The sequence below is a fragment of the Cervus canadensis genome, chromosome 24 (genome assembly GCF_019320065.1).
Source record: "Cervus canadensis isolate Bull #8, Minnesota chromosome 24, ASM1932006v1, whole genome shotgun sequence".
NCBI lineage: Eukaryota > Metazoa > Chordata > Mammalia > Artiodactyla > Cervidae > Cervus > Cervus canadensis.
Genome location: NC_057409.1, coordinates 32195274 through 32220096, shown reverse-complemented (window position 1 = coordinate 32220096; position 24823 = coordinate 32195274). Strand labels below are relative to the sequence as shown.

The following is a 24823-nucleotide window of genomic DNA, read 5'->3' as shown; positions in this document are numbered from 1 at the left end:
TTTTGAGATTAATCCTTTGTTGTTTCATTTGCTATTATTTTCTCCCAGTCTGAGGGCTGTCTTTTCACGTTACTTATAGTTTCCTTTGTTGTGCAAAAGCTTTTAAGTTTCATTAGGTCCCATTTGTTTATTTTTGCTTTTATTTCCAATATTCTGGGAGGTGGGTCATAGAGGATCCTGCTATGATTCATGTCGGAGAGTGTTTTGCCTTTGTTCTCCTCTAGGAGTTTTATAGTTTCTGGTCTTACATTTAGATCTTTAATCCATTTTGAGTTTATTTTTGTGTATGGTGTTAGAAAGTGTTCTAGTTTCATTCTTTTACAAGTGGTTGACCAGTTTTCCCAGCACCACTTGTTAAAGAGGTTGTCTTTTTTCCATTGTATATCCTTGCCTCCTTTGTCAAAGATAAGGTGTCCATAGGTTCGTGGATTTATCTCTGGGCTTTCTATTCTGTTCCATTGATCTATATTTCTGTCTTTGTGCCAGTACCATACTGTCTTGATGACTGTGGCTTTGTAGTAGAGTCTGAAGTCAGGCAGGTTGATTCCTCCAGTTCCATTCTTCTGTCTCAAGATTACTTTGGCTATTCGAGGTTTTTTGTATTTCCATACAAATTGTGAAATTCTTTGGTCTAGTTCTGTGAAAAATACCGTTGGTAGCTTGATAGGGATTGCATTGAATCTATAGATTGCTTTGGGTAGAATAGCCATTTTGACAATATTGATTCTTCCAATCCGTGAACACGGTTTATTTCTCCATCTGTTGTGTCCTCTTTGATTTCTTTCATCAGTGTTTATATTTTCTATGTATAGTCTTTGTTTCTTTAGGTAAATACTCCTAAGTATTTCTATTCTTTTTTGCAATGGTGAATGGTATTGTTTCCTTAATTTCTCTGTTTTTTCATTGTTAGTATATAGGAATGAAAGGGATTTTTGTGTGTTAATTTTATATCCTGCAACTTTACTATATTCATTGATTAGCTCTAGTAATTTTCTGGTAGAGTCTTTAGGGTTTTCTATATAGAGGATCATGTCATCTGCAAACAGTGAGAGTTTTACTTCTTCTTTTCCTATCTGAATTCCTTTTACTTCTTTTTCTGCTCTGATTGCTGTGGCCAGAACTTCCAACACTATGTTGAACAGTAGTGGTGAGAGTGGGCACCCTTGTCTTGTTCCTGATTTCAGGGGAAATGCTTTCAATTTTTCACCATTGAGGGTGATGCTTGCTGTGGGTTTGTCATATATAGCTTTTATTATGTTGAGGTATGTTCCTTCTATTCCTGCTTTTTGGAGAGTTTTAATCATAAATGAGTGTTGAATTTTGTCAAAGGCTTTCTCTGCATCTATTGAGATAATCATATGGTTTTTATCTTTCAATTTGTTAATGTGGTGTATTACATTGATTGATTTGCGGATATTGAAGAATCCTTGCATTCCTGGGATAAAGCCCACTTGGTCGTGGTGTAAGTGGCACTAATTTCTACAGATACTCCCTATTTGACTTTCCCCATTATACTGTCACTCCAGAAGCCAAGGAACCAATGGGAGTTCAGCCAACCACCATTTAAATCCATTGTAATTACATATTTGGTGACCAGGGAATGATCTCTCGATGAATTCGTGGACCATTTGTGACCTAGTACTGAGGTATAGTATCTTTAACTTCCTTGCTTATATCTTCTCGTGTACTCCCGCAACTCTAACAAGAGTCATGATTTGATACTTAAGTCTCCACAGATCAATGTCAAAAGTCTTCACATTATCTCAGTATTTCCTTTCTTTAACATTATCTGAGGAAATGGCCATAGATCCCTTAGGAGAAACCAAGTGAGTGATTACCATATGTCCTTTCCATGATGTTGCAGCATGATTTTTAAAGGATGGGTGGAGTCAAACCTTTGCTTCAGTTGGTAGGTCCTGGAACTTAACATTGACTCAGGTCTGGTAACCTGGTCAAGGGATCTTGACTTTTTATTGGTAGAGCTAAGTTCAGCCTCCTGATCATGCATACATTATTTCTTTAGAGTAGATAGACTAATAAATTCTTTTGTTAGCTCCCTGTCTGTCTTGTATCAGGATCCCTGTAATAGTAACTATCTCCATGGTACTCTGAATATTGAACCACTGTGGCAACCACTCTCATCTTCTCATTCTTTAACCTTTAACTGTACTCTTTTATCTAAAGAAATGTACTGTGATCATCTCCAGTAAGATTAAAGCTAAAAGGAAAACTTTATGAATAATCAAAAAAGATTAATGTTAGATCTCAATAACTTGCTGGAAGTAAAGACTACAAGATATAGGAAATCTCTACTGCTGAATGAATCTCCTAGGCTGCCTCATTTCTTTGAGTACAGCTGAACACAGACAAGTCTAAAGAGACAGAAATTGAAGCAATGGAGAACATGCCACCAGTTAAAAACCCAGGTTTCCCACTCCTGAAAGAAAAGCCTCACGGTATTGGGGCCTCCACTGGAATGTCTAAGAAGTCATGGTGCTGATCCAATCTATATAAATCCTTGCGGTTTGCTAAGCTTATTTGTGTATCTAAATAAATGTTTTGTCTTTTCTAGTGAAGTTTTCTTGTTTAAGTATATAAAAGTACTATTGACAGAAAGAGTGTTTAGGAAGTTTGTTGTTAAAAAAAAAATACCAAACTCATCAACGTATTAAGAAATCCATTCCTAAAATCAACTCTGATTATGCTATCTGACCTGTCTTCAACACAGTTTCCTCATCTGTCAATGAGAGTCAGAAGTATTACTTTGAAGACCTCCATAAGTATGTTCTGTTGTTTTCTATACAAGTAACAGAGCATGGCTTATCATCTCTGATTCATAATTGCAGAAAAATCATACCATAATGACAGTCACATCTTATTATATTTCAAATTAATTTAAGACTACTTTTAGGAGGGTAATGAATGCTTCCTGGCTCTTCTAAAACCAGCTGTATCATTCTGACATTCTATACAAAATGAAACAAACTATAAGAATTGCCTATGGATAATCTTGGCCAATAAGTATATAGTTATAGAGAATGATTAGATTGCCTCATGAGAGTCAATTATATGCATCTGTCTTCTAAATTTTGTATTCAGTGATGTCACATTGTTAACTTTATTTGACCAAGGGTATGAGTATCTATACTTTGGAAATCAACAAACATTATAATTCAGGGCTTTTTCTTTTCTTTTTGTAAGATGGATGCTAACCATTTCTACCTGAAAACAAGAAGATGAGACTAGGTGACCAAAGAATTACTCGAAACCTTAAGATAAACCTTCTAAGCCAAGAACTTGGATTCCTTCTAGAAATTAAAAATCTATTTCTTCAAAAGGAACATGACTTGGGGCAGGGATAGTGGGACTTTTTTCAAAACTACTATGAATAGAATACTTGAATATTTTTAGGCATTTGAAGATACCATCCACTTTAAAAAGTTATATATATATATATACTTGGAATCTAAAAAATACAACAAACCAGTGAATAAAACAAAAAGAAACAGACTCACAGATAAGAGAACAAAGTAGTGGTTAGAGTGGGAAGAAGGAAGAGGGAGGGGGAAAGTAAAGGGGTGGGGTGAAAAAGAAGGGTTATTTTGGGATTATGTGAAATCATCAGTGAAACTTTTGAAAATTGTAAAGGACTATAGAACTTAAAGAATTTTTCATTCAATGAAAAAAAGGCATATATAGGTGAAACTCAATTCTATTTGTAAGCAGTTCATTTCAGCTTGTATAGTGTAGAGCTCCCCTGCTGGCTCAGATGGCAAAGAATCTGCCTGCAATGCAGGCGATTGGGAAAATCCCCTAGAGAAGGGAATGGCAACCCACTCCAGTATTCTTGCCTGAAGCATCCCCATGGACAGAAGAGTCTGGTGGGCTACTGTCCATGGGGTCGCAAAGAGTCAGACATGACTGCACAATTAAACACAACACATCCTATGTACTCTAAAAAGGAGACAAGAGTTGAGAGTTTTCATTTACATTAACAGATGTACTACTAGCATTGAAAACAGACATTAAAATGGACACATCTCCAGCAGCCTCCAAGAAAAAAATTTCTTCGCTAAGATTCCTATAGATAAGAGATTAGATTATATTGGTCTTCTTGTCTTTTGCTTTTCTCTTGTCTTGCTTCTGTCTTTATCAGCTTCTAGTTGGGGATGAACAGGGTTAGAATGAAAAGGCAAGTCTTCATTCTGTCAATTGTTTCTGTCTCTAATGAGTTTCTAAAAATAATTTGGTAGAAATAAAGTAAAAGTCTTAAAATCCTTGAGGTATGTCTAATTCCAAACTATTTATAATTTGCCTATGCCCCTAGTCCTAGTATGTAATATTGACACTAAGGAGTAATCAGTTCAGTTTAATTGCTCAGTCTTGTCCAACTCTTTGCGACCCCATGGACTGCAGCAATACAGGCTTCCCTGTCCAAGGAGTAATGGTTGGTTGGTGTTTTTTTTTAAGTGACTTCCTTGGACAACTATTATGATTATTGCATGAAGCATGCATTTTGACATTCAAAAAAACCCAAATCAAGTGCTTTGTTTACACTGCTTGATATTGTCTTCATTTTTGAAGTGTATCAGTGGTGTTTCTGCCAACAGAACATTTTTGATACTTCATGGGTATCTAACCACAGCAACCAGAATTATAAGTAAAAATTAAGAAATCAATAAATACCCAATCAAATGAAGCTATGATGATTGCTTCTGCTCAAAAAACGGATTGAATTCAGTAAGGTACTATTGTGAGGTTGATTGCATTCTTTATTAAGTAACTGCCTGAAATTTGAGTTAGCTGAGAGCATGGAGATACCTTTTTTGGTAACATAATGAGTTAGGGTTGCTGCTCCTCCATCACAAGAAACTAAAAATCCAATGAACTCAGAACAACTTTTGGTACTATAGAAGTATATATGCATCACTCACTCCTCAAATGTCCATTGTTAGTCTATAATAGATAAAAAGATGACAGAAAAGCAAAAATTACTAAAATGACTAATTTTAAATGTGTCATAATATGTGTAGGTCTTAGATTGGATAATCCTAAATCCTGTTTGCTTGATTAAATCAAAACTAAAGTTGTAATTTAATTTGCCTCACTAGTTAATCTCTCTTCAAGACAGTCAAGTCATTCTACAGAATGCCTGATAAAGCAATTTGTTGTAAGAAATCCTCTTAAGATTTTAACATCTCTATTTTAGTCAAATAAAGCACACTTCTCACTTTGTAGGATCACAGCATGCTTATTTCTTGCCTGCATCTAACTTATCATTTCATGTAAAATTCATCAATATGGATTCTTTCCTTTTAGGAACTGATACGCATTATTTAAATACTATCTTATCTTTTTCTTTTTAAAATATTTTATTGAGAGATGACTGACATACAAAAAGATGTACATATTTAGTATATTCAACTTGATGAGTTTGGAGATAAGTATCTATCTGTGAAATCATCACCACAATATATGTCACAAACGTATCTATCCATCTCCAAAACTTTCCTCCTGCCCTCTTTCTTTCTATATCTCATGATTAGAACACTTAATATAAGATCTACCCTCTTGGCAAATTTTTAAGTGCACAATACAGTACCATAGGCTTTATGCTATACAGTAGATATCTAAGATTTATTCATCTTTTATAACTGAAACTGTATCTTTGAGCTCTCTGTTATCCTGACCTCCCAGCTCCCAGCAACCACCATCCTACTCTCTGATTCTGAGTTTGACTATTTTAGATTCCTCATATGAGTTGTTCAGTCACTCAGTCGGGTCCAACTCTTTCCAACCCCATGGATGGCATCACACCAGGCTTCTCTGTCCTTCACCATGTCAGAACTTGCTCAAACTCATGTCCATTAAGTCGGTAATGCAATCCAACCATCTCATCCTCTGTCATCTCCTTTTCCTCCTGCCTTCAAACTTTCCTAGCATCAGGGTCTTTTCTAATGAATCAACACTTTGTATCAGATGGTTAAAGTATTGGAGCTTCAGCATCAATGCTTCCAGGTTCCCTTTCAGGGTTGATTTTCTTTAGGGTTAGCTGGTTTAGATCTCCTTGCTGTCCAAGAGACTCTCAAGAGTCTTCTCCAGTTCAAAAGCATCGATTCTTCAGTGCTCAGCTTTCTTTATAGTCTAACTCTCACATCCATACATGACCATTGGAAAAACCATAGCCTTGACTAGACAGATCTTTGTTGGCAAAGTAATGTCTCTGCTTTTTAATATGTTGTCTAGGTTGGTCATAACTTTCCTTCCAAGGAGTAAGTGTCTTTTAATTTCATGGCTGCAGTCACCATCCGCAGTGATTTTGGAGCCCAGAAAAATAAAGCCAGCCATTGTTTCCACTGTTTCCTCATCTACTTGCCATGAAGTGATGGGACCAGATGCCATGATCTTAGTTTTCTGAATGTTGAGCTTTAAGCCAACTTTTTCACTCTCCTCTTTCACTTTCATCAAGAGGCTCTTTAGTTCCTCTTCACTTTCTGCCATAAGGGTGGTGTCATCTGTATATCTGAGGTTATTGATATTTCTCCTGGCAATCTTGATTCCAGCTTGTGCTTCTTCCAGCCCAGCATTTCTCATGATGTACTCTGCATATAAGTTAAATAAGCAGGGTGACAAAATACAGCCTTGACGTACTCCTTTTCCTATTTGGAACCAGTCTGTTGTTCCATGCCCAGCTCTAACTGTTGCTTCCTGACCTGCATACAGGTTTCTCAAGAGGCAGGTCAGGTGGTCTGGTATTCCCATCTCTTTCAGAATTTTCCACAGTTTATTGTGATCCACATAGTCAAAGGCTTTGGTATAGTCAATAAGGCAGAAATAGATGTTTTTCTGGAACTCTCTTCCTTTCTCGATGATCCAGCAGATGTTGGCAATTTGGTCTCTGGTTCCTCTGCCTTTTCTAAAACCAGCTTGCATATCTGGAAATTCATGATTCACATATTGTTGAAGCCTGGCTTGGAGAATTTTAAGCATTACTTTACTAGCCTGTGAGATGAGTGCAATTGTGTGGTAGTTTGAGCATTCTTTGGCATTGCCTTTCTTTGGGATTGACATGAAAACTGACCTTTTCTAGTCCTGTGGCCACTGCTGAGTTTTCCAAATTTGCTGGCATATTGAGTGCAGCACTTTCACAGCGTCATCTTTCAGGATTTGATGTTGATGTAAATGACAAGATTTATTAAGGCCGAATAATATTTCATTATATATATATATATATATATATATATGTATATGTCCATAGATATTTAAGTTGTTTCTGTGTCTTTGCTATTGTGAATAGTGCTGTAGTGACTACAGGAGTGCATCTTTGAGATCCTGATTTAATGATTTTGGAAATATACCTCAAAGTACTTTTTCTGAATTATATGGTATTTTTTCTGAATCACATGGAGGTATTGGTCAGCAGTGGCCTGCTGAAGGGGTAGGGGCTCTGGTGCAGCTGACCTTGGTACAGTATAAGCCCTCTTGGAGGAAGTAGCCATTAGCCCTACAATAGACCCACCAGAACTTACACAGGACTGGGGAAACAGACTCTTGGAGGGCACAAACAAAACCTTGTATGCACCAGAACTGAGAAGGAAGGAGCAGTGACCCTACAAGAGACTGACCCAGACTTACCTGGGAATGTCCAGGAGTCTGTGGCAGAGGAGTGGGGCAGCAGTGGCCTGGTGCTGGGCCAGGGGCATTGAGTGCAGCAGTGTGTGCATAAGACCATTTCAAAGAGGTCTCTATTATCTTCATTATCTCTACCATAGTTTGGCTTCAGGTCAAACAACAGAGAGGGAACACAACCCTGCCTATCAACAGAAAATTCAATTAAAGATTTACTGGCCATGACCCCACCCATCAGAACAAGACCCAGTCTCCCCCTCGGTCAGTCTCTCCCATCAGGAAACTGCCATAAACCTCTTATCCTTCTCCATCAGAGGACAGACAGAATGAAAACCACAATCACAGAAAACTAGTCAAACTGATCACATAGACCACAGCCTTGTTTAAATCAATGAAACCATGAGCCATGCCATGTAGGGCCACCCAAGATGGATGGGTCATGGTGGAGAGTTCAGACAAACATGGTCCACTGGAGAAGGGAATGGCAAACCACTTCAGTATTCTTGCCTTGAAAACCCCATGAACAGTATGAAAAAGCAAAAAGATAGGACACTGAAAGATGAACTCCCCAGGTTGTTATGTGCTCAATATGCTACTGGAGAAGAGTGAAGAAATAACTCCAGAAAGAGTGAAGAGACGGAGCCGAAGTCAAAACAACACCCAGTTGTGGATGTGACTGGTGATGGAAGTAAAGTCCGATGCTGTAAAGAGCAATATTGCATAGGAACCTGGAATCTTGGGTCCATGAATCAAGATAAATTGGAAGTGGTCAAACAGGAGATGGCAAGAGTGAGCATAGACATTTTAGGAATCAGCAAACTAAAATGGACTGGAATGGGTGAATTTAACTCAGAGGACCATTATATCTACTACTATGGGCAAGAAACCCTTAGAAAAAAAGGAGTAGCCCTTGTAGTCAACAAGAGTCTGAAATGCAATACTGGTGCGCAATCTCAAAAACGACAGAATGATCTCTGTTCATTTCCAAGGAGAACTATTCAATATCAGAGTAATCCAAATCTATGCCCCAACCAGTAATGCTGCAGAAATTGAAGTTGAATGGTTCTATAAACTCCTACAAGACCTTTTAGAACTAACACCCAAAAATGATGTCCTTTTCATTATAGGGGACTGGAAGGCAAAAGTAGGAAGGCTAGAAATACCTGGAGTAACAGGCAGTTTTGGCTTTGGAATACAGAGTGAACCATGGCAAAGGCTAACAGTTTTGCCAAGAGAATGCACTGGTCATAGAAAACACCCTCTTCCAACAACACAAGAGAAGACTCTACACATGCACATCGGCAGATGGTCAACACCAAAATCAGATTGATTATAGTCTTTGCAGCCAAAGATGGAGAAACTATATACAGTCAGCAAAAACAAGACTGGTAGCTGACTGTGGCTCAAATCATGAACTCCTTATTGCCAAATTCATACCTAAATTGAAGAAAGTAGGGAGAACTACTAGACCACTCCAGTGTGACCTAAATCAAATCCCTTATGATTATACAGTGAAAGTGACAAATAGATTCAAGAGATTAGATCTAATAGGCAGAGTGCCTCAAGAACTATGGCCAGAGGTCTGTGACATTGTACAGGAGGCAGTGATTGAGACCATCCCCAAGAAAAACAAATGCAAAAAGGCAAAATGGTTGTCTGAAGAGGCCTTACAAATAGCTGAGAAAAGAAGAGAAGCGAAAGGCAAAGGAGAAAAGGAAAGATATACCCATTTGAATGCAGAGTTCCAAAGAATAGCAAGGAGAGATAAGAAAGCCTTCCTCAGTGATCAATGCAAAGACATAGAGGAAAACAATAGAATGGGAAAGACTAGAGATCTCTTCAAGAAAGCTAGTGATACCAAGGGAACATTTCATGCAAGGATGGGCACAATAAAGGACGGAAAAGATGTAGACTAACAGAAGCAGAAGATACTAAGAAGATGTGACAAGAGTACACAGAACATCTATATAAAAAATATCTTCATGACCCAGATAACCAGGACAGTGTGATCACTCACCTAGAGCCAGACATCCTGGAATGCAAAGTCAAGTGGGCTTAGGAAACATCACTACAAACAAAGCTAGTGGAGGTGATGGAACTCCAGTGGAGCTATTTCAAATCCTAAAAGATGATGCTATGAAAGTGCTGCATTCAATATGCCAGCAAATTTGGATAACAGCAGTGGCCACATGACTGGAAAAGGTCAGTTTTCATTCCAATCCCAAAGAAAGGCAATATGCTAAAAAAAATGTTCAAACTACCGCACAATTGCACTCATCTCACATGCTAGCAAAAGTGCATTTCCCTGAAGTCGCTCAGTCATTTCCAACTCTTTGCGACCCCATGGACTATAGCCCACCAGGCTCCTCCATCCATGGAATTTTCTAGGCAAGAGTACTGAAGTGAGTTGCCATTTCCATCTCCAGGGGATCTTCCCGAACCAGGGTTTAAACCCAGTTAGAAAGCTACAGTTAGAAGCTTAAAGCTACAGTTAGAAGTTTAAACCCAGTTAGAAGCTACAGTTAGAAATGGATATGGAACAACAGACTGGTTCCAAATTGGGAGAGGAGTACATCAAGGCTGTATATTGTCACCCTGCTTATTTAACTTATATGCAGAGTATATCGTGCAAAATGCCAGACTGGATGAAGCACAAGCTGGAATCAAGATTGCCGGGAGAAATATCAATAACCTCAGATATGCAGATGACACCATGCTTATGGCTAAAAGCAAAGAAGAACTAAAGAACCTCTTGATGAAAGTGAAAGAGGAGAGTTAAAAAGCTGACTTAAAACTCAACATTCAGAAAACTAAGATCATGGCATCCAGTCCCATCACTTCATGGCAAATAGGGAAACAATGGGTACAGTGAGAGACTATTTTTTGTGGCTCCAAAATTACTGCAGATGATGATTTCAGTCATGAAATTAAAAGACAGTTGTTCCTTGTAAAAAAAGGAGCTATGACCAACCTAGACAGCATATTAAAAAGTAGAGATATTACTTTGCCAACAAAGGTCCATCTAGTCAAAGCTATGGGTTTTCCAGTAGTCATGTGTGGATGTGGGAGTTGGACTATAAAGAAAGTTGAGAGCCAAAGAATAGATGCTTTTGGAGAAGACTCTTGAGAATCCCTTTGACTGCAAGGAGATCAAACCAGTCAATCCTAAAGTAAATCAACCTTGAATATTCACTGGAAGGACTGATGCTGAAGCTGAAACTCTAATATTTTGTCCACCTGATGTGAAGAACTGACTCATTTCAAAAGACTGTGGTGCTGGGAAACATTGAAGGTGGGAGGAGATGGGGGCGACAGAGGATGACATGGTTGGATGGCATCACCAGCTCGATGCACATGAGTTTGAGAAAACTCTGGGAGTTGGTGATGGACAGGGAAGGCTAACATGCTGCAGTCCATGAAGTCACAAAGAGTTGGACACTACTGAGTGACTGAGCTCAACCAAACAGATGGTATTTCTTATTTTGAAATAATCCTTGGCAATGTACGACCATAGTGGTCTTATTACATTCCCACAATCAGTGTGCAAGTATTCCCTTTTCTCCACATCCTAGCCAACACCTTTTTTTTTTGGTAATAACCATCCTAATAGGTTTGAGGTATTATGTCATTATGGTTTTTATTTGCATTTCCCTGAAATTGAGTAATGTTAAGAATTTTACTTTTTAATTTACATTAAGTTCTGTGTGATAGGGAGAATTGCAAGATGATGCCCAATGTCACTTGCCCCCTTCAATTCTGTCCCCTGGAGTGTGTACAGAACTTATTGATAAAATAATTCAAGGGGTTATTGGATGTTGATCCAATCAATGGGTTGATTATTAACTGAAAAAATGAATAATCTAGATAAAATTTAGTTTACTTATCAATGGGTATTGCTAGTCTAAAAGGAGATTATCCTGGTTGACCTGACCTAATCACATGAATTCTTTACTTCTGGGTCTAAACATGAGTCTAAACTCAGATTCAAAATAATACATATGTTCTATTGCTGGCCTTGAAATAGCAAATGCCATGTTGTGGAGAGGACATGGGGCAGGCAACAGTGAATAGTCTCTAGGAATTGATGACAGCCTCTGGTTGCTGTCCACAAGGAATAGAGTTCTGCCAACAGCCTGAATGAGCTGGGGGAGAGAACTCCAAGCATTAGATTGGAATGTAGTCTCAGCCAAAACCTTGGAGAATTAATACATTCAGAATGATTTGTGAATATATTATGTCCCAAAAAATTGCATAATGCCACTAAAAGGAAACAATTAGGGGAAACAATTTCAAAAGATTGAAAACTCTCATTGCAAAAAAAAAAAAAAAAAACTGGAACATAAGTATTTTGAAAATTTCCAGAAAGTAAGAGAAAAAGAGAGATGGAAAATACAAGAATGATCAAGGATTAACCCAAGAGGTCTAATACTCATTCAGCAACAGTCCTAGGAAGAGAAGGGAATTTTCAGCAATTGAAAGAACCAAATCTTTAGGTTCAAAGAAATCACTGAAAATCCAGCACAATGAATGGATAACAGACACCCAGAATTATCATTGAACTGCAGATTTAGAAGGTGTCTGAAGAGAAGGAAATGTGGATGAAAATATTCTAAAATTATTTCAGACTAAATAGAAAGTCACATATAAAGGAATGTGGTTCAGATTAGACTCAACCTCTCATCAGTAACTGCAGATTCTGTGATGGGGAGGGGGCAGATTGAATTTATGTTTTTTAAACAAATTCAGAGAGAGAAAATAACTCAATATAATTTCCATAGACAGCTATAAGTATTAATCTGAAGGGATGTCTTCATTAATATATTTTTTTTAAAGAAAGAAAGTTTACCTTCTGTATACTTTTTTTTTCCTTAGTGATATGCTTAGGAATGCACTGTAGCAAAAGAACTTCCTCTTAATGAAGAGGATAAAAACATAGCAACCATGAAAGAACTAATCCATTTCAGGATAGCAGTGGAATAACTGTCCACAAACTGAGGGAACAAGTGACAAAGTCTCAGGGCTCTGACAGGGAGGTCTCCAGGGCAAAAAGTGAAGTCAGAAGACTACTAGAAGACACACCTAGAAGTTTTATTTTTTTAACTTTTTATTTTAGATTGACATATGGTTGATCAACAATGTCGTGTTGGTTTCAGGTATACAACAAAGTGATTTCAGTTATACAGATATATGTTTCCATTCCTTTTCAAATTCTTTTCTCATTTAGGTTGTTACATAATTTAAGCAGAGCTCCCTGTACTATACATAGGTCCTTGGTACAAAAGGATACTTGCATCCCAGTGTTCATTGCAGCGCTATTTATAATGCCAAAAGAAGAAAGCAATCTAATGTCCATTGACAGGAGAATGGATAAAGAAGATATACATATACATGATGGAATATTACTCAACCATTAAAAAGAAGTAAATAATGCCATTTGCAGCAACATGAATGGACCTAGAGATTTTCATATAAGTCAGAGAAAGAGAAATATATGATATTTCTTATATGTGAAATCTAAACTTATTTACAAAACAGAAACAGACTCACAGACTTAGAGAATGAACTTATGGTAACCAGCAGGGATGGGTGCAGGGTGGGGACAGTTAGAATTTTGGGATTGACATGTATATACTGCTATATTTAAAATGAGTGGAGATTTTCTTTTTAAATTAGGTATATAATAAAGAATTCTCAACCCAGGGATCAAACCCCCATCTCTTGTGTCTCCTGTATTGGTAGGCAGATTCTTTACCACTATGCCACCTGGGAAGCCCCATATAAAAAACAAAAATAATGCAAGGGGGGAAAAAGAATTGGAAATTTTAGGGAAAAACATTGCCCCCAAAATTTGTAATCTAAATATTATATAAACTAAAATGATTTAAATAATGGAGATATTATAAAAAATCACTTGAGCTTAATGCTACAAGCATCCCTTTTAATGAAAGTATTCTAGAGCCGTGATCCCCAACGTTTTGACACCAGGGACCACTTTTGTGGAAGACAATTTTTCCACAAACGGGGTTGGGATTATGGTTTTGGAGTGATTCCAGCACATTATATTTATTGTACACTTTATTTCTATTATTACTACATCACCTCCAACTCAGATCATCAGGCATTAAATCCTTGGGGTTGGGGCCCCTGTTCTAAAGTTTGCAGTATCCTAAAGAAAAAATTCAGTATGACTGGACTGCTTATTAAGCAATATTTATACCTTCAGAGCATAGTTATAACAATAGAAATACTCTCTGGAATTATCAACTTTTCTGAGCCTGTGAATAAAGCCACTGGTACCATCTCAAGTCATATAATTGAATGTAACTTAACAATCCTGACAATGTAAAAGGTTAACTGGCCAAAGACAAAATGTAGGAGATGATGAGAAGAATGGTTGAGTGCAGGAGAAAATTTAAGGAAAGTCAAGTCTTTAATGTGTACATTTTACAAAATAGTGAGCTAAAAGATATTGTCCAAAATATCAGGCTGAAAAGTCTTAAGTTTAACATCTATCTTATTTAAAAATTTTAAGGCACTGTCAAATAGGAGAACAATAAAAGAGAAAAGGGTAATGCAAGAAAAATAATCCCATCTTTTAGTAATGAGGACTTAATAGATACTGCCTCAAGAAATAGGGTTGTACACGTGTTAACTAAAGTTGCTAAACTCACTGTAGAACTGAAGCCTGAAGAATCAGATTTCTGGGGGAGAGGTGTCAGGAAGCTGTTTATCTGAGATTCTTCCATATTTGGTTTTCCAAAAGTTTGGGTGACTTTGGTATGCTGCTGCTGCTCCATTATTTTAAGCTTGATTGCACTGGACTATTAGTAGAAAAAAATTAAAAACAAACTATGAAATATATAGCCAAACACTATAAATACTGGCATATCTGTACCTATTTTTAAAAATAAAATATATTTAATACTTTTCTTTAACAGCTGTATTGAGATTTGATATAGTGTAAGCTTAAGGAGATCCAACCAGTCCATCCTAAAGGAAATCAGTCCTGGGTGTTCATTGGAAGGACTGATGCTGGAGCTGAAACTCCAATACTTTGGCCACCTCATGAGAAGAGTTGGCTCATTGGAAAAGACCCTGATGCTGGGAAGGATTGGGGGCAGGAGGAGAAGGGGACGACAGAGGATGAGATGGCTGGATGGCATCACCAACTCGATGGACATGAGTTTGAGTAAACTCCGGGAGTTGGTGATGGACAGGGAGGCCTGGTGTGCTGTGACTCATGGGGTCGCAAAGAGTCAGACACGACTGAGCGACTGAACTGAACTGAACTGAAAGCTTAAGGAATACGCCATGATTTAATATATGTATACACTGCAAAATGATTACCACAATAATGTTAATAATCCACATCTCCTCACATAATTATTATTTTTTGTCAATGGTGATAACATTTAAGATCTACTCTTTTTCAAGCAATATAGAACTGTACTTTTACTTATAGTCACCGTGCTATAATTTGATACCCAGAACTTAGTCATCTTATAGCTAGCAGTTTGGAATCTCTGGCTAAGATTTCCCCATACTCCACAAGCCTTAACCCTGGCAACCACCTTCTACTCTCTCTGTGTTTAGCATTTTTAGATTCCACATGTAAGTGAAAACATATAATGTTTGTGTTCCTCTGTCTGGCTTATTTCACTTATTATCAGTATAATGGCCTCTAGGTTCATTCATGGTATCACACAAGACAGAATTCTCTTTTTCTGGCTGAATAATATTCCATCATGTGTATGTACACATCAAGTATTTTGTAATTCATTCATCCACCAGTGGACGCCTAAGTTATTTTCATGTCTTGACTGTTGTAAATATTATGCCAATGAGCATGGGGGTGCAGTTATCCCTTTGAGATAGTAATTCCTTCTTTTGGATATATACCCAGAAGTGGAATGGCTGGATCATGTTGTGGTAGTTCCACTTTCAATTTTTTTTGAGGAACCTCCATAATGTTTTCCACAGCAGCTGTACCAATATACATTCCAACCAACAGTGCACTAGGATTCTCCTTTCTCTACAGCCTTGCCAACTTTTGTTTCTGTTACCTTTTCTGTAATGGCCATTCTAACAGGTGTGAGGTGATATTTCATTGTGGGATTTATTTGCATTTCTCTGATAGTGACATTGAGCATCTTTTTGTGTATCTATTGGTCATCTGAGGTCTTGGGGAAAATCTTTTCAGATACTCTGCCCATTTTTAGCCAGTATTGTTTTTGTTGTGCTTTTTTTTTTTTTGCTATGGAGTTGTATTAACACAGTATTGGATAGATGGTTTGACAATATTTTCTCCCATTCTGTAGGATGCCTTTTCATTTTGTTGGTTTTTTTTTTCCCTTTTATTGTGTACAAGTTTTTTAGTATGATGTAGCCCCCCATGTGGATTTTTACTTTTGTTCCTTGCTTTTGGTGTTGTATCAAAAAAAAAAAAAGTGGTGCAAGAAACAGCCACAAGGAGCTTTCCCATTTTTACAGTTTCATTCTTCTGTTTAAGTCTTCAATCCATTTTGAATTAATTTGTGTGAGTGTTGTTAGATAAGGGTCTGATTTAATTATTTTATTAGTAAATACTAAATTTTCTAAACACCAGTTATCTGAGAGGTTTTTTATTTTCCCCTATTGAATATTCTTAGCTCTCTTGTCAAATATTAGTTGATCATATATTTATAGTTTTGTTCTTGGCTTCCAGTTCTGTTCCACTGATCTCTTTGTCTGTTTTTATGCTAATATCATACTGTATTGATTACTATAGCTTAGTAATAATGTTTGAAATCAGGATGTGTGATGATTCTAGTTCTGTTCTTCTTTCTCAAAATTGCTTTAGCTATTCAGAGTCATTTGTGGTTCCATAAGAATTTTAGGATTTTTTTTTATTTCTTTGAAAAATGCCATTGGAATTTTGATAAGATTGGAATGAACTTATGAGTGGCTTTGGGTAGTAACATTTTAGCAATGTTAATTCTTCTGATTCATGCACATATGATATCTTTTCAACTTCTTTCATCAATGTCTTGTAATTTTCAGTCTATAGATCTTTAACCTCCTTGGTTACATTTATTCCTAAGTATTTTATTATTTTGTCCATCTACTCAAGGCTTTGGTTTTTCCAGTAGTCATGTATGGATGTGAGAGTTGGACTATAAAGAAAGCTGAATGCCAAAGAATTGATGCTTTTGAACTATGGTATTGGAGAAGGCTCTTGAGAGTCCCTTGGATTGCAAGGAGATCCAACCAGTCCATCCTAAAGGAAATCAGTCCTGAATATGCATTGGATGGACTGATGTTGAAGCTGAAACTCCAATATTTTGGCCACCTGATGCAAAGAACTGACTCATTTGAAAAGACCCTGATACTGGGAAAGATTAAACGTGGGAGGAGAAGGGGACAACAGAATGAGGTGGTTGGATGGCATCACCAACTGAATGGACATGAGTTTGAGTAAACTCCAGAAGTTGGTGATGGACAGGGAAGCCTGGCTGCTGCAGTCCATGGGGTCACAAAGAGTTAGACACGACTGAGTGACTGAAATGAACTGAACTGAATGCTATTGTAAATGGGAATGCTTTTTCTTAAATCTTTAATATAATTTTCTAAATGTATAGAAGCATAACTGATTTGTGTATGTTGATTTTGTAGATGAAGGTTTTATATGTCAGTAATTATATTGTTAGCCCTAGTAGGTTACAGGACTGATACACATTTAAGCTAACCAGATAAACTTACATATAATGAGACACCAGATTTTAAAATAACTAAAAGATCTTTCTATTTAGTTAATCTAGTTTCTACTCCAGAATGGTCTCTAAATTAACTTCCAAATTTCAAATACATCATAACTTATATAACCAAGTGACTTCCAATACAGTAAGTAATTTTTCTGAGCATGATTAATAAAATTGACTATCTGCCTTACTGAGCTTGAATAAGGGAAAATGAACAATGAGATAGAAAGAACCCAGCAATACTAATGAGATGAGAGTATTCAAAACAGTTCTAAGTCTCAAACTGAACCATATGCAAATTGCTTGTGAAGAAAATGGATTTCTGTTCTCTCACTTTAATAATGGTTTCCATTTCCACCATAGAACTTTTCTTTTTTCTTAACCAATATACTTTCAGTAAAAGCACATTTATCAGGTACCATTTATTGAAAACACTGTTCTATATTCAAGAGAGTATCAGTATGTATTGAAAAAGAAGATATATGTAGATGGCTATGCATTTGAATGACCTTTTAAAACCTGACATCCTTGTGTAGAGGAGATAACACTTAATAAAGTCAAAGTCATCGTTTAACTTTTAAAAATCAGAATGTCATGACTTTGAAGGATTTGAAATAAAAACTGGATTGCCTAGTACTGTGGAAATTTCAACCTGCCTTTGCTTTTAAAGCTTTAGAAAAAATCAAAAGACTTAGTTTGGGTATATAACTCCTTGCTTTTTTATAAATATGTATTGCTTAAAGAAATTATCATTTTTACTATTGGTAAAAATGAAAGGTTCTTTTGAAATCCTACTTTATTCAATATGATTCGATGCCTTTCTTTAATGTTATCCAGAAATGAAGTTTAGTGTTTTAAAGTTTAGTGTTTCTCTTATTTTTAATAATTAATGTAGATTAAGATTAAATTTGAGTCTTTTTTCAACGTGGTCTTATCTGAAGCGTCATTCAAATAATGGAACTGGGACTCCTGAAATTGTGCTTGCAGTTTCAGATCAAACTATCCTCTGACATTATCCCTGTAAACAAAGAAGTAAACAGACACAATCCTAAACCACTTTTTCTTATCTGGTATAAAGTGTTTCCCTTTGTTCTAGTAATTGAGATCTTAATTTATGCACATTTGCCTAAACCCTTCCCTTGAACCTCAGTTCAAGTGAATGAGTTATTTTTTGTTCCTAGTTATTGGTTTATTTGTTGACCAATTTATCAGATTTTTTATCAGAGTTTTCTCGAGAGAACAGACTGGTCATAGCAAACACCCTCTTCCAACAACACAAGAGAAGACTCTACACATGCACATCAGCAGATGGTCAACACCAAAATCAGATTGATTATAGTCTTTACAGCCAAAGATGGAGAAGCTCTATATGGTCAGCTAAAATAAGGCCAGGAGCCGACCATGGCACAGATCATGAACTCCTTATCGCCAAATTCAGACCTAAATTGAAGAAAGTAGGGAAAACCACTAGACCACTCCAGTGTGACCTAAATCAAATCCCTTATGATTATATAGTGGAAGTGACAAATAGATTCAAGAGATTAGATCTAATAGGCAGAGTGCCTCAAGAACTATGGCCAGAGGTCTGTGACATTGTACAGGAGGCAGTGATCGAGACCATCCCCAAGAAAAACAAATGCAAAAAGGCAAAATGGTTGTCTGAAGAGGCCTTACAAATAGCTGAGAAAAGAAGAGAAGCGAAAGGCAAAGGAGAAAAAGAAAGATATACCCATTTGAATGCAGAGTTCCAAAGAATAGCAAGGAGAGATAAGAAAGCCTTCCTCAGTGATCAATGCAAAGAAATAGAGGAAAACAATAGAATGGGAAAGACTAGAGATCTCTTCAAGAAAGCTAGTGATACCAAGGGAATATTTCACGCAAGGATGGGCACAATAAAGGACAGAAAAGGTATGGACCTAACAGAAGCAGAAGATACTAAGAAGAAGTGACAAGAGTACACAGAAGAATATACAAAAAAGATCTTCATGACCCAGATAACCAGGATGGTATGATCACTCACCTAGAGCCAGACATCCTGGAATGCAAAGTCAAGTGGGCCTTAGGAAACATCACTATGAATAAAGCTAGTGGAGGTGATGGAATTCCAGTGGAACTATTTCAAATCCTAAAAGATGATGCTATGAAATTGCTGCACTCAATATGCCAGCAAATTTGGAAAACTCAGCAGTGGCCACAGGACTAGAAAAGGTCAGTTTTCATTCCAACCCCAAAGAAAGGCAATGCCAAAGAATGTTCAAACTACCACATAATTGCATTCATCTCATGCGCTAGCAAAGTAGTGCTCAAAATTCCAAAGCCAAGCTTCGACAGTATTGGAACCATGAACTTCCAGATGTTCAAGCTGGATTTAGAAAAGTCAGAGGAACCAGAGATCAAATTGCCAGCATCTGTTGGATCATCGAAAAAGCAAGAGTTGCAGAAAAACCTCTACTTCTACTTTATTGACTATGCCAAAGCCTTTGACTGTCTGTATCACAACAAAGTGTAAGATGGGAATACCAGACCATCTTATCTGCCCCCTGAGAAATCTGTATGCAGGTCAAGAAGTAACATGGAACATGGAACAACAGACTGGTTCCAAATAGGGAAAGGAGTATGTCAAGGTTGTATATTGTCACCGTGCTTCTTTAACTTATATGCAGAGTATATCATGTGAAATGCCAAGCTGGATAAAGCACAAGCTGGAAACAAGAATGCTGGGAGAAATATCAATAACCTTAGATACACAGATAACATCACCCTTATGTCAGAAAGCAAAGAACTAAAGAGCCTCTTCTTGAAAGTGAAAGAGGAGAGCGAAAAAGCTGGCTTAAAACTCAACATTCAGAAAACTAAGATCATGGCATCCGGTCCCATCACTTCATGGCAAATAGGTGGGGAAACAATGGAAACAGTGACAGACTTTATTGTCTTGGGCTCCCAAATCACTGCAGATGGTGATTGCAGCCATGATATTAAAAGACATTTGCTCTTTGAAAGAAAAGCTATTACCAACATAGATAGTATATTAAAAAGCAGAGATATTACTTTGCCAACAAAGTTGCATCTAGTCAAAGTTATGGTTTTTCCAGTAGTCATGTGTGGATATGAGAGTTGGGACTATAAAGAAAGTTGAGAGCCAAAGAATTGATCCTTTTGTACTGTGTTGTTGAAGACTCTTGAGAGTCCCTTGGACTGCAAGAAGATCCAGCCAATCAATCCTAAAGGAAATCAGTCCTGACTATTCATTGGAAGGACTGGTATTGAAGCTAAAACTCCAATACTTTGGCCACCTGATGCAAAGAACTACCTCATTGGAAAAGACATTGATGCTGGGAAAGATTGAAAATGGGAGGAAAAGAGGATGACAGAGGATGAGATTGTTGGATGACATCACCAACTCAATGGACATGAGTTTGAGAAAGCTCCAGGAGTTGGTGATGGACAGGGAAGCCTGACACGCTGCAGTCCATGGGATCTCAAAGAGCCGGGCACGACTATGTGACTGAAGTGAACTGAACTGAACTTCCCTTGAACCTCAGTTCACATGAATGAGTTATTTTTTGTTCCTAGTCCTAGTCACCGGTTTATTTGTTGACCAATTTATCAGGCTTTATACACCTATTGTATTTCTAGGCACATACCACTTTGTTAGTCTATCATTAGGAACAACAATTGTAAGTTTAACAAACTTAAAACCTGATGGGAGAGTGAAGTAGTCTTATTTGACTACTGAACACAGTGTCCCAGTTCTGTTCCCAGAACCAAGTCTTTCTAATACTTCTGGGACTGAAGTCTTAGGACCTCCATCCCACACAATTGGATTTCAACAGTTTTCTGTTGAACTCGACTTGCCATTTGCTTGCACTTTGGGCTGTTATCTGCTGTTGGGCCCTGTGTTGGTCACAGATGCAGACACTATCAGTATGTCTGTTTTCTTGGATGTGGTAGCTCCTGTTGTCTCTGTCTTACTGATAAACAATTAAACCAGCTTCCGTCAGATTCTCATCTCTTGCTTTCCCTCCTTTCTCCATGTTTTTGCCTTAACTCAGACTCTTCTTATCACTTGCCTAGATAAAATTTTCTCCTAAGTAGTCTTTCTGTCTCATTTCTTCCACTCCAATGCATAATATTTGTGTTATATATTTTTTAAAAGTAGTATAATTTGCATCAAATTGCACAAATCCCAAATGTAGAGTACTGTGAATTATTATAAGGTGAACATACTCCAGAAACCACTACTCAGGTCCAAGACAGGAACACTATCACCATCTTCGAAGCAACCCAGAAGCCCTCTCGCAGTCATTTTTTGCTTCCTCACCCTCAGTGGTAACCATTATCCTAACATTATCCCTCAGCCTTTTAGGGTTCACAGAAAACTGGCAGTTTCAAATTTCCCCCAGGACCCATAGATCCCCCAAAACCACGTTCCTCTACCAGACCTGCTGTTCTTGGGCCTCCTTACTGGATTCCAATGGCCTTTTCAGTAGATGTTCCCTCTCATGGTGGAGGAATTGCTTAAGGTGTCTACTAAGGTAACTCCACAGTGACTTCTCTTTCATCTTGAGTCCATGGCCCTCTCCCTCCTAAAACACTATACATTAGCTTGGTCTATTATTGAACAGCAAACAAATAGAGGCACACAGTATGTGGTCTGTACCCAGCTTCTGTGTTCTGCTTCACATCTGAGAGATTCGTATCTTTTCTTTAACATCATAGTTCATTCAGTGCATTGGGGGCTTCCCTGATAGCTCAGTTGGTAAAGAATCTGCCTGCAGTGCAGGGGACCCCAGTTCAATTCCTGGGTCAGGAAGATCCCCTGGAGAAGGGACAGACTACCCACTCCAGTATTCTTGGGTTTCCCTGGTGGCTCATCTGGTGAAGAATCCTCCTGCAATGCAAAAGACCTGGGTTCGATCCCTGGGATAGGAAGATGCCCTGGAGAAGGGAAAGTCTGACCATTCCAGTATTCTGGCCTGGAGAATTCCATGGACTGTATAGTCCACAGGGACACAAAGAGTCAGACACGACTGACCAACTTTCACACTCACATGCAGTGCATTGCTTGCAGGATTCCATTGTATGTTGTTTAGTCACTAAGTCATGTCCAACTCTTTGCAACCTCCTCTGTCCATGGGATTCTCCAGGCAAGAATGCTAGAGTGGGTTGATGTTTCCTTCTCCAGGGGATCTTCCTGACCCAGGGACCAAACTCACATCTCCTGCATTGGCAGGTAGGTTCTTTACCATTGTCGCCTTGGAAGCCCTAATCCTTTGTATCGTTGACTAACATTTCAGTTTCTATCTTAATCTCTTACATAGAATGCTGCTGTGAACATTCATGTACAAATTTTCAGTATATTTATGTGTACATTTCGGTTGGGTTCTGATTAGGTGTAAAATATTTTGTCATAGTATTTATATGTTCAATTTTAATAATTGATGGCAAACAACTATCTAAAGTGGTTGTGCCAAATATACTCTCACTGGAAGTTTATGAGAATGCCCACATGCTTTCAAACACTTGCTCTTGTCAGTCTTAAATTTTAGCCATTTCAGTAGGTGTGTGGTGATGTCTCATTGTATTTTTAATTTTCACATCTCTGACCAGTGTGATTGAGCAGTTTTTCAATTATCTACTGGCCATCTTAATATCATCTTTTATGAAGAATTTCTGGCTCAAGTCTCTTGTTACTTTTCTTTTGGATTTCTCAATGGTTTTAAATCACGGCCACAAATTCTTTGATACCCCTTCTGTTGGAAAGTGAGATGTATGCGTCCTTCTCTACAGGCCTGTGATTTCTTTAATAACAGGATAGAAAGGAATTAATTCTATGTTATTTCTGAGGCTCTGTCATAAAAGGCCACTCACTGTCCACACCATTCACCAGAGAACTTGGTTTTAGAGCCTTAAGCCACAAGATATGATGTCCAGTTCAGTTCAGTTCAGTCTTTCGGTCATGTCCGACTCTTTGCGACCCCATGGACTGCAGCATGCCAGGCTTCCCTGTCCATCACCAACTCCTGGAGCTTACTCAAACTGAAGTCCATTGAGTTGATGATGCCATCCAACCATCTCATCCTCTGTCATCCCCTTCTCCTCCTGCCTCCAATCTTTCCCAGCATCAGGGTCTTTTCCAATGAGTCAGCTCTTCCCATGAGGTGGCCAAAGTATTGGAGCTTCAGCATCAGTCCTTCCGATGAATATTCAGGACTGATTTCCTTTAGGATGGACTGGTTGGATCTCCTTGCAGTCCAAGGGACTCTCAAGAGTCTTCAACACCAGAGTTCAAAATCATCAATTCTTTGGCGCTCAGTTTTCTTTATGGTCCAACTCTCACTACCCTAAAACTGCAGTCTTGAAGAGGACCTGTGTAATACAGCTTTTTCAGCCTTTCTCAGCAAGGCACCAGATATGTGATTGAAGCTGTCCTAGATACTGAAGGCTACCACATTCTCCAGCTAAAACCTGCTTGAGGTTTACTGGGTTTCTTGATTCTGTAATTTATCTCTTCTAACAAATTTTGGCAATCTCAAATATTATTTATTCAAATACTTTTTGCTCCTTATTCTTTTTTTCCCTCTCTTCTGAGGCTCCAATTACATATATAATAGACTCTCTGATACTATCTTACACGTCCCTAAAGTTTTAATTTTTTTTTTGGCATCTTTTGTCACTCTGTCCTTCAGATTAGATAGTTTTATTGTTTTCACATCTCCTTTATTGTTCCTCTGTTTATTTCTTTTTAAATGCATGTAGTGAATTTTTATTTCAGATATTGCATTTTTCAGTTCTAGAATTTTCCTTTTTACTTAAGCTTAGTAAACAGTCTTTAGGAGAACTTCCCTGAGCAGACATCATTTTTCACGTTAGTGAGATAAGAATTCTCTGACTCTGACCTTGGAAAAATCTGAAACTGACAAGTTACATGCAGTTGACTGGGTTGAAAGTGAACTCACCACCCATAAACAGAGGCAGGAAATGGTATATATTTTCCTTGGTTTATATGTTGTCTCCTTGCAAGGCTCAGGTTCATCATAAGAGGATCTCTGCCTAAGAGAATCTCATGGAAGCCACGTAATTCCAATTTAGTAATGGACTTTTGGAAGTTCAGTGTTTGAAAAGGGAGTTGTTGATATCCAGGAGGAGGAAAGGTAATACCAGATCAGTGAATCTACACTAAGCATTCTGATCCCAGCACCCCTTAGATTTTCACTAAGAGATCTCCAAAGGAGACCCATGGCAGGATGATAAGCTCCTCTGAGCTCAACCTGGAGTTGCCCCAAAATGTCAGTTGAGAATAATTGGAGTCAGAAAAGAAATACAATGAACCAGACACTACTTCTCCATTATATGCATCCAACCTGTTGCAGACCTGAGCTGGATGCAGGGAGAAACATTAAATGAATGAGAGTAGAGGATTTGATGCCTTTGAACTGTATTGCTGGAGAAGTCTC

At 37.8% G+C, this 24823-nt stretch overlaps 1 protein-coding gene across 1 annotated transcript in view; it reads left to right on the top strand.

Moving 5' to 3' along the window:
- The window catches only part of SPAG16 (sperm associated antigen 16), a 964274-nt gene that overhangs the window by 877658 nt on the left and 61793 nt on the right, over window positions 1-24823 (top strand). The gene's annotated exons all lie outside the window — the stretch shown is intronic.